The following is a 12,640-nucleotide window of genomic DNA, read 5'->3' as shown; positions in this document are numbered from 1 at the left end:
ATGGTGTTTCATATAATTATTCTCTAAAGGCTGTCACTTCAGTCCTTTAGCAAAAGGAAAGTTCCAAGGCTGATTAAGTACATAAAGTGCATCTCCTAGGACATACTCTTCCTCCCGGAGATCATTCCTCTTGGCTCTTACATAAAAGGGAGAAGCCCAGAAAGGGGAGCCAAACTGGAGGAAAGTAAGATAGATCTCAATGCTCTCAGCAGTATGATTTGAGTAAGTCAGTGTTGGTAGGTTCAAATGATTGTCTACAAAAGCAGAAAGCACTCATATGTAGGAAAAAAACCCGATGCGATTCCTTACCACTGTTCAGTCAAAATATAATGTACTCAGAGAGCTGCACCCAAACCTGATTACTTATCAGCTTCATTTACATGAAGTATGATACACTGATGCATGCAAGGCCACCATGCATCTGCTACACCACCTCAAAGCCACCCAAATCCTCTCAACACCTTCGCTTCCAGCAGCCAAGAGCTGCAAAGCGTCCAACAACAAGAGCTTGCAAGACTTCCCAACCCCAGAGGCTACCCCGTGGCAAGGTCAGGCTAAATCAAGACACTCAAAAGCAAGTAAGAAAATGGCAGCATTACCAGCTCAGCTCAGCCCCACATTCTGGGAGAAGAGATGAGCCCAGGCAGCCCCACCGCGGGGAGGCAGCAGCCAGCACTTTGGGGCACCAGAATATCCTCACAAAGCCAGCCAGCAACAAAGGGCAGCGCAGGAGCCACATCGAGGATGAACAGAGGAGAAATGACACTGGACAGTAAGGCAAGCGTTAGCCATCTGATTTCAGGTTAACATTCAGGCCCACACGGTCCCAGGAGAAGACTGCACCATCTTCCTGCCCAGCAGCTGTATATAAGTCCTACTGTGTTGTTCTCCATCTCCACCATCCCATTATAACTCTTGACATTATGGTCACTCCACAGAAATAACCCTAGATGATGTACAAAGCAGACATCAGTACTGTGTTGAAAGCTGTTTGTATATTTGATATTTGTAAGAGTTCTGGGAGAAAAAGAAAAAAAAAAAAAAAAGCTACACAAGGCTTCCCCCCATGATCTTGGGGATCTTGGGCACTGCCTGAAGATACCTCAGTGGATCTGTGGTGTCTTATAGAAGTTTTCCAGTAATGAAAATAAAAATGAGCAGCTATATTTAAAACAGACAAAGATACACAGAACATCCCCTGTCTCAGATTTCCTTCAAGGTGAGCTTTATTAATTAGTAGCTGCAAAATGATAATAATAAAAAGCCAGCAGCCAATCACTTCCAGCAACAAAGTCTGAAATTGTAGCCATCTCTGTGCATTTCTGTGCTTGGCCAAAACTCATTATTCTAAGACTAAAATCTCTGTGGAGGAAACAAGCACCCCTTTGCCCTGGGACAGGACCAACTGCCCTGCGTGCTGAAGGGGTACAACTGAATTACATTCATCTTGTCCGGATGCTCAAGTGCATTTGGTAGCATACTCTCAAAAAATAAAAATAAAAAATCAGTGACTAATGAAGTGAGGCTGGTGTTCATGGGCTTCCACTGCAGGATTGACAGAGATATAGATTAACCTTGCAAAAGGTTAAAGGCTGAAGACCTATTAAGGTCCCGTCCAGGCTGTACTCATTACTGGTCTGTAACTACCTAATGGTATAGCAAAATCCTGTACTTACAGTAATCTGCAGGCAGATTATTCAGGATGTTTGCATGAAGCATCTCCAGCTATTAACACTTCTCATCTCTTGCCAGAAAACGCGAAAGAAAAGAATTTCCTTACATACTTGGAAAGGGATAAGCTTCATCTTAAGTCAAGCCCTGCGTTCTGCCTCCTAAAGAAGAAAGTTGTTCGTTTTTCTTTTTTTTTTTTTTTTTTTCCTGTGAATGGGAAAGATTTTCTATCAGCTGGCTCAGGGAAGTATAACTAACCAGAAGTGATGGGATGAAACTGAGCACAGGAGGGCGGGGGGAGAGATGGATATCTGGAAACATTTAGCAAAAGTAGGTATATTAGGCAGTGGAATAATCTCCCAAGGGAAATGGCTGAGCCCTATTGATCGAGTCTTTCTGAAATTACCTAGACAAAGGATGAAGAGAGAATTACAGCATGGTAGAGTCCCGCGTCTGCGAGGAGCAGAAGAGATGGTTTTTCAGTAAGCCTCTTCCACCTCTCATTTCCGTGGCCCCCTATTTTGTGGAGTTCTCCATTGATGGCAGTGAGTTCTGCCTGACACTTTGTGGCTGGAGAGGGGCAGCCCCACAAAGCCCCCCGAGCTCCCCGATGAAGTGCTCTGGCAGCCTGAAAGACTGAGCACTCTCTCCGTCGGGTCGCCACAGAGGGGTACAGACTGCAAGGCGAAAAACGGATTTCACTGAGCAAGCACAATCTTTGCCACGAGGAAAGAGTCAAGAAGTTGAGACTGAGTTCAAAGAACAATGTGAAAGAATAATGCGTTTTCAAGTGCTTGTGTCCCCTTTGAGTGACTCAGTTGTTTATTACCAAGTATGGACTTTACTGCCCCATAAGAAAGGCTACAGGGGAATACAGAACTCAAAACCCATTAAAAAGGCTTATCAGATTGGAGCTTACCCTGAGGATCTGTGTAATTACAAAAACATTGCCATAAAACCCAACGAGGAGTAATAGAAAACTTAGATAAGCTGTAATGGCATAAAAGTTACAGGCTACATCCTTGACCCAAACAGATCAACACAGCTTTCTCCAGTCAGTGGAACCACGAGGATTTGTATCGCTGAAAATCTGACCCTGGCTCGGGAGCCAACTCTGTCAGTGCAACAGCCTTCATGAGCTGAGCGTAAGCAAAGCTGTCCTCAGCAGCCTTCTTAGTACTCCCTTAATAAAATGTACGTGTCTGTGTGGATAAATAATAGTAAAACAGATAACAATTGCTCAAAACGAAGTTATGAGCTCTGCTGTTTACTTTTTCGTGGGATGTGCAGTTCAAGATTTACGCTCGATTCTTTTATTTCTTCACAGTTACCTGTCAAGGCCTGGCACCAAATGCATGAGTAGTTACACAAACTTTTGGGCCTGATTCAGTATGATTGCTCTCATTTTAGTTTTCACTGCTTTATGGCACTGAACAGCTTATCCTTGGTTAGCATTTCATACAGATGAACAAAGAAAAGATGGTAACAAACATTAGAAGTCCTGGAGATATACCCTAAACCCACCTTCCTTCCTAAATGGTGCTTGTCACGGCAAAATGAAAAAAAAAAAAAAACCAACAACAACTTTCATGAAAGTTAGGATCACTGAATTATAGGAATAGCAACACACTCAGGTGCACTAATTTTGTTCACAATTTCTCTAGAGACCCTTCAACAGCAAGGCAACTTCCAATACTTCCCGTTCCCTAAAATGGCATTTTCTAAAGCTAAGCGCCCTGCTCAGCCTCGTGGCTATTTTTCACCCAGCCTTTCTGCTTCCCCTCCCGCATTCCCAATGTTTTGCATATGGCTACATCAAAGCTCAGCATAAATAAAAGTTAACGTCCAAAGAGCTATTACATCCTATAACAGCACGCTTGTAAAGCGCATGTAAATAAAAAGTGACCTTTTATTTAAAGCTTATGATTTCGGCTCTGCAGCTTAAAAATAAATACAAAAAGATCCTCAACCAAGCTGCATTGGAACAGAAACGAGTCAGAAAACGTACACAAGCAGGGCTGCAACTTCTGCAGACAGCCTCAGGCATGCACGTAAGAGAGGACTGGCAGAGATCCGTGCGGGCAAGGTGCTGGGACAGACTTTCTCCTTCATCCTTCACCCCACTGACCGAACCAAAATCTGTTTCCTCCTTGCCTGGCGGGGAGCAGGGCTGGCCCACAGCTTTCCAGCAGCTGTAATAAAATTAGGCTTAGATCCACAAGTGTTACTGCAAAGCCTGGCGTACCTCCTTTGCTCGAGGCAGTTGTTTTGGTGCTTTAAATGACCATTCTCAGCTTGGAATTTGCCTCAAAGCTGTTGTGTTCCCCAGGGATAAGGGTGCTGCTTTTCCAAACACAGGGGCACTTTGAGCAAAGCAAATTGTGAGGGACTCCCCAATTCTGCGTTTTGCAACTCAGCTCATTCTCCATCTGTCCACACCAATTACTCAAACTTTGGCCTTACCTGCCCCAAACTCATCTCAGTCACTCTCCACCATTCTTCAGACGTGTCTGGCACCAACCAAAAAGAAAAAATTACTCAAGAGGGGCTGCCTGCTCTAGGGAGGGTAAAAACTACAGCATTTTTGTGTTAACTTAACTCTGTATTTAGCCCTTCTTAGATACGTGAATCAGTCACTCTCTACATCACTGTCAAAACACCGTGTGCCACTGGCAGCTCCAGCCATGGTCACACCATTTTCAGACCTTCAGCAGAGCCCAGGCAAGCTGCACGCCCTACTGGACATCCCTGCCACAAATGTTTCCCCCCACGTTCTGTCCCCCTGCACATGGTAATGTTCTAATGATGTTAGTGCTTCCTCACCTTTCCCTTCAGGCAGATTTTCAGGGTCTGACAGATTTTCAGTGCTGTTCTGCGAGACCTGCTCAGAGGAAGGAGTGCACCCTATTCTTATTCTCGTCAAAGTATTAAGGTAGCAGCAATGACATCTTTTGCAGGACATCCCCCGTTAACGTACTTAATGTTCACGTTTTCAGTGAAATGATCAGACAGCAAGTCCGCTATCAGCAGCATCTCCTCCTCAAGTACGCTGGTTGATTCCCCAGGATAAAGTTCATGTAATTCTTTTGCTAATTAGAAGCCACAGCGCATCAAGCAATAGACTAAATGTGCTCCTGGTTCATAAAACACACAACAAATTCCTAAAGCACTGTGATGTAAAAAGGCAAGTCACAGAAAGCTGACGCAGATGAAAGTGAGAAGAGACAGAAGCGAGTTTTCACTCAAGAATTTTCCTCGGAGAGGGAAAAACTGAATTTCACCGCACAGAGAGCAACGGCTGAAATCCACGCCACCCTGCCAAGGAAAAATAACACAGCCACCTGGTAGATGGGGCAAGAGGTCCCTGTGGTCCTGGATGTAGCTACAGAGCCCTCAGACTATCAGCCCTTTCTAAAGGGAAGGAGCTCACCTATATGTTAGGAAATACTGGAGGAACTGCAGCTCACAGAGCTGACATCCTAGCTGTCAATACAACTTTGGAAGCAACCCCTGATATCCTGCTCTTCCTGCCAACGAGAGGAAGACAAAGAAGTCTCTGTGCAGACCTGAGGCAGCCCAGGCTTACCAACACGGTGCAGGAAAGCTGCAGCGGAGCAGCAAGGTGCCAGCGACACTCCTGCCTCTTCTGCCACTGCTCTCGCTGCAGAACCTGACCCGGAGAAAAGAAGAGCCGCAAGCAGCAACGTGTGACATCCTAGGGGCACGGGGACCCGTCCAGCGGGGAGAGGTGCTCTGTGAAACCTGCTAAGGTGTAGCAGCAGAGCGTGCTGAAGGGATAGAGCCAGGGCTGTCTGGGGCATCGTGCTTCTGTTTTCTAATGGTTATGGATTCTGCAGAAATGCTCGTGCTTGCACTAAAGGCCCTCTCAGCAATATTCTGCAGCCTGAATAACTCTTTATTTTCAATCGTTTAATTCGTTAACGAGGTTGGGGAGAAGTCCATCTTAGGGATCATTAGTTAAGTCTTCAGAACATGGAGGTTGAAGACAATTACTGTCTGAGGGAGTAGCAGAACTTCCCCACGTGTTGGCCAAATGCATAATTACACCGAGCACAAAAGCTGCACCAGCATTTGTGGGACTCAAAGTCCAGTCCTGGACCAAGCAGGGTGCAAAAGTTCCTCAATTAGAGAAATGTTGAGGTGCACAGAACATTTAAATGATTTTAACATTTTAAACAATATTATGTTCGGTAAAAGACAAATTGAAACATTAATGTTGATTCTTCAAAGAATATTAATTAGGTGCTTCAGGCCTCTTATAAAGTTAGAGGCTGTCTCCTTCAAATCTTTAATTCCTGCTGACTCTAATTAAGAGAAAGTTTACAACTTACTAAATTCCACTGAAATGGCGAGTCCTGCTCCTGAGAAGGAACAATTATTATAGACCGTTGCCATTTTCTTGTTCCTGTGCTACCAACAGCGTCACGTGTATCCTTTTCATTCCCAGCACCACAGCTACAGGCCAAAATCAAGGGTGAACATTTTTCCAAGCCTGAATGACACGGGAGTCCCTCCAGTAGGTAACAATGCAAACTCATTAACAAGGAAAAGAGCCTGATGGTTGTAAAGTAAGAGGAGCTAAAGTCACCAGATCTACAGGGGAGAACACAGATGAAAAGCATACTTGCTGGTGTAATGGACTGATACAGGGTCTGCCTCGCGATGATTTGGGGGTTCCTTAGGTAGGCACAAGTGTGAGCATGGCACAGCAGAACCCATTTAGAAGGAAGAGTGAAGAACTGCCAGAGCAGAATTGGTGAGCCTGTGGCTGTCATGTAGAAAATGAAGAGAGAGGCAGATGGCCAGCCTATCCCTGAGCAGCCAGGACCCCTCCTGTCCCAGGGAGGTGGTGGTGTCACCGTTCCTGGGGGTGTTCAAGGCAAGGTTGGACGTGGTGTGTAAGGACATGGTTTGGTGGGTGACATTGGTAGCAGGGTGGTGGTTGGACCAGATATTGAAGGTCTTTTCCAGCCTTAATGATTCCGTGTTACACTGATCAGAGGCTAGAGCCTGAGCTGGAAAACATCACGTGGAATGTGTGGACCAAGGTAGATAAGGCTAAGCCTTCTGCCCGACACCACGGAGCCAATGGAGCTGGATCCACCAGATATGGAAGAACAGATGGAAGTGGATCCACCTCGGCCAGAACATACCTGGGACGACTGCAGCACTTCTTCATGCTCTGCCATCCGAGAGCACCAGCGGCATCGCAGGAGTGCTCAGAGAGCCCCCTACTCGTTGCTCAGGCTCCATCACAAGCATCAGCTTGGAGCCACCCAACACCACAGGCTTGCCTGTGAGATGTCCAGGCAATAAACAACTCTTGCCAGTTCTCAGGGGTTGTGTGAGTACTTGGAGGGCTCTTCCAACCTGGGTGACTCTGTGATTGTGACTTCCCTCATCCAAATCCATGGAGTAGTTCCATAAGCATGGTGTTGACAGCCCTTAAGTGAGCAGATCCAATGAGTATATTGTTTTCTCATAATGACCCCCATCAGGCCATCTCAGTAAAGGCATTGAACCACTATAATGCATGCAACATGCCTGAGTAAGGCATGATTTTAACAGTAGATGTTACGTTGCTCTGCTGGACACGACTTGGGTGAGAAAGTTCAGATCTAGTTAAGCTCGGTTTTATTATCAAGAGAGACTCAGCTATAATAGAAGTAAAAAGAAAAAAAAAAAAAGCTGTTTGCCATGTCTGTCGTCCACGGGGAGCAATTTGTCCATTACGGCTGTATGGCCACATGTCTGTTTTGTGAAGAGGCACGGAAGGTAAGGCAGAGAGGTGAGTCAGTCTAAAACACAGATGTGAGGTATGTCTGTGTAGATGGTTACTTCATTCTCAGATCTGTGTAGAGTTTATGCCGCAGGCTGGGCTGTTTATACCTGTAGCACTTTTTAATTATTTTTATAAACTATTTATGGGCAGAAATTTAAATTAAAGTACAGATCTAAACCCCACTACAGGAAGAAACGGAGTGCTCCAGGAGAACAGTCACTGTAAGAGTTTAACATGAACCTGCAGTTTCTCTGAAGCAGCTAGTTTTAATAAAGCCTGTACTTCCACCAACGCACCCCGCTGGTTTGCCTTTGCTACTATCAGCTACAGCCACTCAATAGTGTGTACAGATTCACGAAGCCACTTGGTACAGACTCACACAGGTAGGTCTCTTGAGAGGATGTACGTATGAGCCACAGACTGTACAGAGGACAAAGCACAAAGCAGGAGTTAACCGATCTATGCTACTGTAAGGACTGGGTAAGTAGGAGTGGTACTCAGCCAAAAACTCCAGTGAAAACACAATGAAACTCAGCTGGAAACAGACCCAAGAAAAAGAAGAAAGTGATTGGGGAAGAAAAATACTCACAGAGCAGTTTGAAAAAAGCATTGCTAACATCAGGGTTCTTGAACAGCAAAACTGTAATAAGACTCAACACCGGGATTTCATTCAATTTCTCATTTTCCCAAAACAGAGCCGATGGGGGAATTAGGCTTTTGTCTAAGCCAGAACACAGAACTATTGCAACGAAGGTCAAACAAAGAACCAACAACTGTTTGACACCTCTGGTTTCCTAAAGTGAGCTTAAAGAATAGATTTTTACATGAGTTTCAGCAGGCTATCTTTTCAAAGCCTCGCTCTTATTTTGCAACCTGAGCTCTACATCTCACCATGAGCCTCTCATCAAAAACTTGAAGATTTTCCAGCCTACCATTCACCCACTCCAACTAAGATGCATGCCGCACAGAATTGAGGCAGGGTTTTAAACTTCACAGGGAAAAACGTTTCTAAAATAACATTTGCATTGACCTCCTTTTTGTCTCTTTCAGTTCTATTCTGCATAGCTTAGAGAGGCTCAAACTTCTCCCAACTTTCTTATCTCCTTACCTCCAACTGAGGCCCCTGCAGTTTCTCCATTCCAATTCCTGGATTTCCTTTCTGACCTGTGATGTCATTTCTTGTGCTACCAGTTCTTCCCAGAAAGCTGCTTCCTTAATAAAGTGACTAAGAGACACACCATTATGGTGCCAAAACAACAGTAAATTCAGTTTCTCAGGATTTGAATTGTTCCCCCTCGCCCTCCAGGTTTCAGGAACCTTTCAAGAAAATATCTCCATGCAGACAGTTAGCAGAGGAAACAGCAAAGTAGTAAAATGCCAGCTCATTATACTTGAGGGGATGAGAAGATGTAACAACTGTTACATTGCAGCAGTTCTCTTAGCATTATATTAGAAGTCTGGAGAAACAAAGGTGTTTCTTGAGTTTTCAACACCACCAGAAAAAACTCTGAGGTACTCACACTAAGAGACAGGGTTGCTAAACCACAACCAAGTTTATTTGGAGGCAAGATCAACCAGCCCTGCTTACACTAAAGTATCCTGTGGTTATAAAGGCACTGAAGTAATCAGGCTATTTGTAAAGGGAATTCTTACTCAAAATTAGAACTGGAAGTAAATTCAGCCCTTAAAGTTGTTTTTATATATATATATATATATATATATATATGTGACTTTTTCTGTGATGCTTCATATCCTGGTTTTGTTCTCTGCATCAAAATATGATAATCAGAAAGATCAGTTGGCCTGAACAGGCTTCCACTTTGGTTTCAGAACATTTGCCAAACTTACCTTAAGTCAGAAGGCAGATTTTTTTTTCCCCCCTGCACTTTGACAGTCAGACCCAGTTCTCTTGAGAAGTTTTAATTACAATAGTTTTGTTCACTAATAACCACGGTTTTAAACAAACAAGACTTGATCTGTCCCCACAACTGAGCTGTGATTAAGTAGAACACACTTCATTTCTTATTACAGCAAACTGCATCACCCCAAGCACAGCACAGCAGAAACTGAATGACCTATTTAGCTGAAGTTTCAGGTAATCTATAATACAGAAACAGAAAAACCTGTTTACATTTTAACAACGTCATTATACTTTCAACAGCATTTGAGTCTGGGCATTTAGATCAGCACAGTGAGCTAATTAGGTAGTATGAGTAGCTACACCTACAGAGAAAATGTTACAGGATTTGGGATAAAACCTATTAAAATTACTGCCATCCTCCCAGAGTTTTCATTCAATTCTGGATGAAGTGTTTTGTCTTCCACAGAGCAAACCACAGATCTTTTACAAAACACACTTTTGCATTTTTCAGGAGACTATTTCTCCAACAAGCTGTCAGGTAGTGCTGCGTGAATCATTTATTTTCAATTTGGCAACTGAATGAAAAGTAAAGTAAAAAAAGAAAAACCCTTCAGTTCAGGCTGAATTGAATTTGAATGGATTTAACTTTTATCTCACTGAGCCAACAAAACCAGACTTCCAAAAAAACCCACACCATTTCACTTGACATTTCCAATGAAGAAATGAAAGCAGGGCATAAAGATGACCCAGACTCACCAGGGATGATTCTTCTTTTTGCAGCCCAGGACAAGTAGAGAGGAGGCAGCAGGTTGGGGTCACAGCCTCACTTTCACACAGGGAGATTTCAGCTCATCTCTCTCTTCTCCTCCATCTGCATCATAATAAAACACAGAAAGGTAGCAAGATTACTCTCACTGTCCTCAACATTACTAATGACAATAGTATAACATCAAAATTTAAGCAGATCATAGAGAAGGACCTTTAGGTCTATATAGGACCCTTATGATCTGTATAGCAGGCCCCTCTCCATACCTACCCTCAGCACAGCCTTCTCTCCCTTTAGAAAAGGGAATCTCCTGTTTTTAAATAGAGATGGAACTTCCCCAAGGAAGAGAGCCAGGCCAAATTAAAACTCCAGCACAGCGTGAGCCTCCTGAGGGCACTAAGGGGCCTTAATTGCCCTGATGGGCCTCAGTTGTGACTCGTAACCACCTGGCCCTGCTAGGGATGGACTGAGTGCATCTTTCCTGGCCCTGCCTCGCTGCTGTGTCCCATCCCACTGGCAGCAGCCCCAGCTGAGTGCCATGGGGCTGAGCCCCACAGCTTTCCCCTAGCCAAGCACCACGTGGAGTGACCCCTCAGCTCCTCCCAGCCATGGAGCCAGCCCCACTGCTCCAGATCCTGCAGACCCTACAGGAGAATATGGCCCAGGATGGCGGAGAAAAGAGTGCTTGATGCTATCGTGGAAAATTAAGTTATCTCATGCCAGAAATTGGAGGAAAAAGAAATGAAAGAAAAAAAAAACAACGTGCTATTTTAAGTCTTCCACTCTGCAGAGATTATATTCAGCAAGGTGCCTCTCTACAATTTGATTAGAAAAGTTTAAAAGGTCGCAACAGACCGCAGAGTATTTGCAAACTGGAAACGAGCCGACTTTCGGAGCAAGGGCTAGAAATACCTTGTCGAAGCAGCCAGTCTTTCTTGCACCTAAGACATCAGAAACTATGGGCTGACGCATGGAGTTTTATGTCTGCAAAGCATTTTCTGAGCTAGCATAATTATATTTGAAGTTGCAGCATGATATAAACTGCTTTTAAGCCCCATAAAAAGCTTGTGGTGGTCTGCGCAAGAAATCTCTCTAGTGCTATAAGCCAGGTATTAGTCAAGAAAAAATGTTTTGTTTTAACCTTTCCCATCGAATACTCAGAAATTTAATCAAAGTCACCCACTTTTTTCCATATGCGTTTTTAATGTCGAGGACACATCACATGTCACGGGAAAAAATTTGCTGTCACAAATTTCAACTCGTTCTGGTTAAGAGCTATTTCTCTGGGAACAAGGGCCCCAACAGTGCTGAAAAAATACCTAAATATAGCCACGTGCAAGAGTGAAATTTGCTCCTATTACTTCAGACTCCTGGGATCAAGACACCAGGTTAGTCATAAATGCTCTCTGACATGAAGTTTTCCAAAGACACCAAAGCTTTGACTAGTAAACTATAAATTTACAAAGACCAGAAAGCCCCAGCAAACACCGAATCTTTAGGTGAGCGGAGGCAACTCCTGTGATATCATTTTATTAGCTGACTACTTTACAGCTCAGTTAGCAATGAGCATCCAAAGTGAAGCATCTCTGCGTTGGAAGGGATTTTGTCAGTAACTGTGTGAACAATGAAAAAAGAAATGTAGATTACACCAAGCTAAGTATGATAAACCAAATTATTCCCAGCTTTGTTTGCAACCACATCATTCTGCAAATGTTCTTACTCAAAGACAGGAGACAATTTGCAAAGGTTTGTGTCATGACCTGGTGATCTGTTCAGCTTGAACACAAGACGCATGAACGATGAAGGCAAAACACACAAAGCAAAAATCCAGCCACAGAGGCAGTGAAAAGCTCTACAAAGCTGGAGCTTGCTCTTGTGGATGGACCTCACCTATTGCTGCACGTGTTTAGGGGCAAAGCCTGGAAGCCACCCTCTTTCTGCATCCTACCTGAGGCTTTTTATCTGTTGCCATCCTTGCTGCTGTCACAACGCACTGCTAGTGCCAACAAGCAGGATGTGCCAGGAAGCGTTTCTAGAAAGAGAAGACTTCTCCCAGTCCCAGCCAGCCAAGCCAAACCCCTGTGCTGGGATGACCACAGCACTGCTTGTGCCCCCCAGTGCCCCACCACGGGCTGCTCCGCTTCATTTTGGGGAAAAAGCTTTCACCTGCAGGGGTAAGGATGCTCCAGAGGAGCTGGAGGACAGCTACAGGAAGATCAGCCTGAAGTTCCTGCCACTGCAGCCCTGTAAGCACCTTGCCCAGGACGTGCTCCAAGCTTTTGACAGCCAGCCACCGAATAAAGATACTATCTGACCAGCAGTGAGCAACCAGCTCGTTAGTTAATAGCCTGAGGGAATCCGAGGGCGTTTTATGCTCTAATACTCTGTTCATTAACTGTAGTAACAACCAATTTCAAGGTGATTATTGCTATTATAAGCTATGATCAATTTTTTAAACATGTTTCCATTTTTTTTTTTCCCAGCCTAAAGCCGCAGCATTAGAGCTAGGGGAGCAGCTGTGTTGAGAATTAGACTTTTC

General features: G+C 44.3%; 1 long non-coding RNA gene across 1 annotated transcript in view; it reads right to left on the bottom strand.

The window, feature by feature from the left end:
• Nucleotides 1-12,640, bottom strand: part of LOC309876768 — a 272,062-nt gene that overhangs the window by 148,969 nt on the left and 110,453 nt on the right. The window contains exon 4 of the long non-coding RNA XR_014317250.1: nucleotides 10,092-10,206. This is a non-coding gene — a long non-coding RNA (uncharacterized lncRNA). The remainder of the gene's footprint in view (nucleotides 1-10,091; nucleotides 10,207-12,640) is intronic.

The sequence above is a fragment of the Aythya marila genome, assembly GCF_965140915.1.
Source record: "Aythya marila genome assembly, chromosome: 3".
Taxonomy (NCBI): domain Eukaryota; kingdom Metazoa; phylum Chordata; class Aves; order Anseriformes; family Anatidae; genus Aythya; species Aythya marila.
The sequence above is the reverse complement of the archived record's forward strand: the minus strand, read 5'-3'. Positions and strand labels throughout refer to the sequence as shown.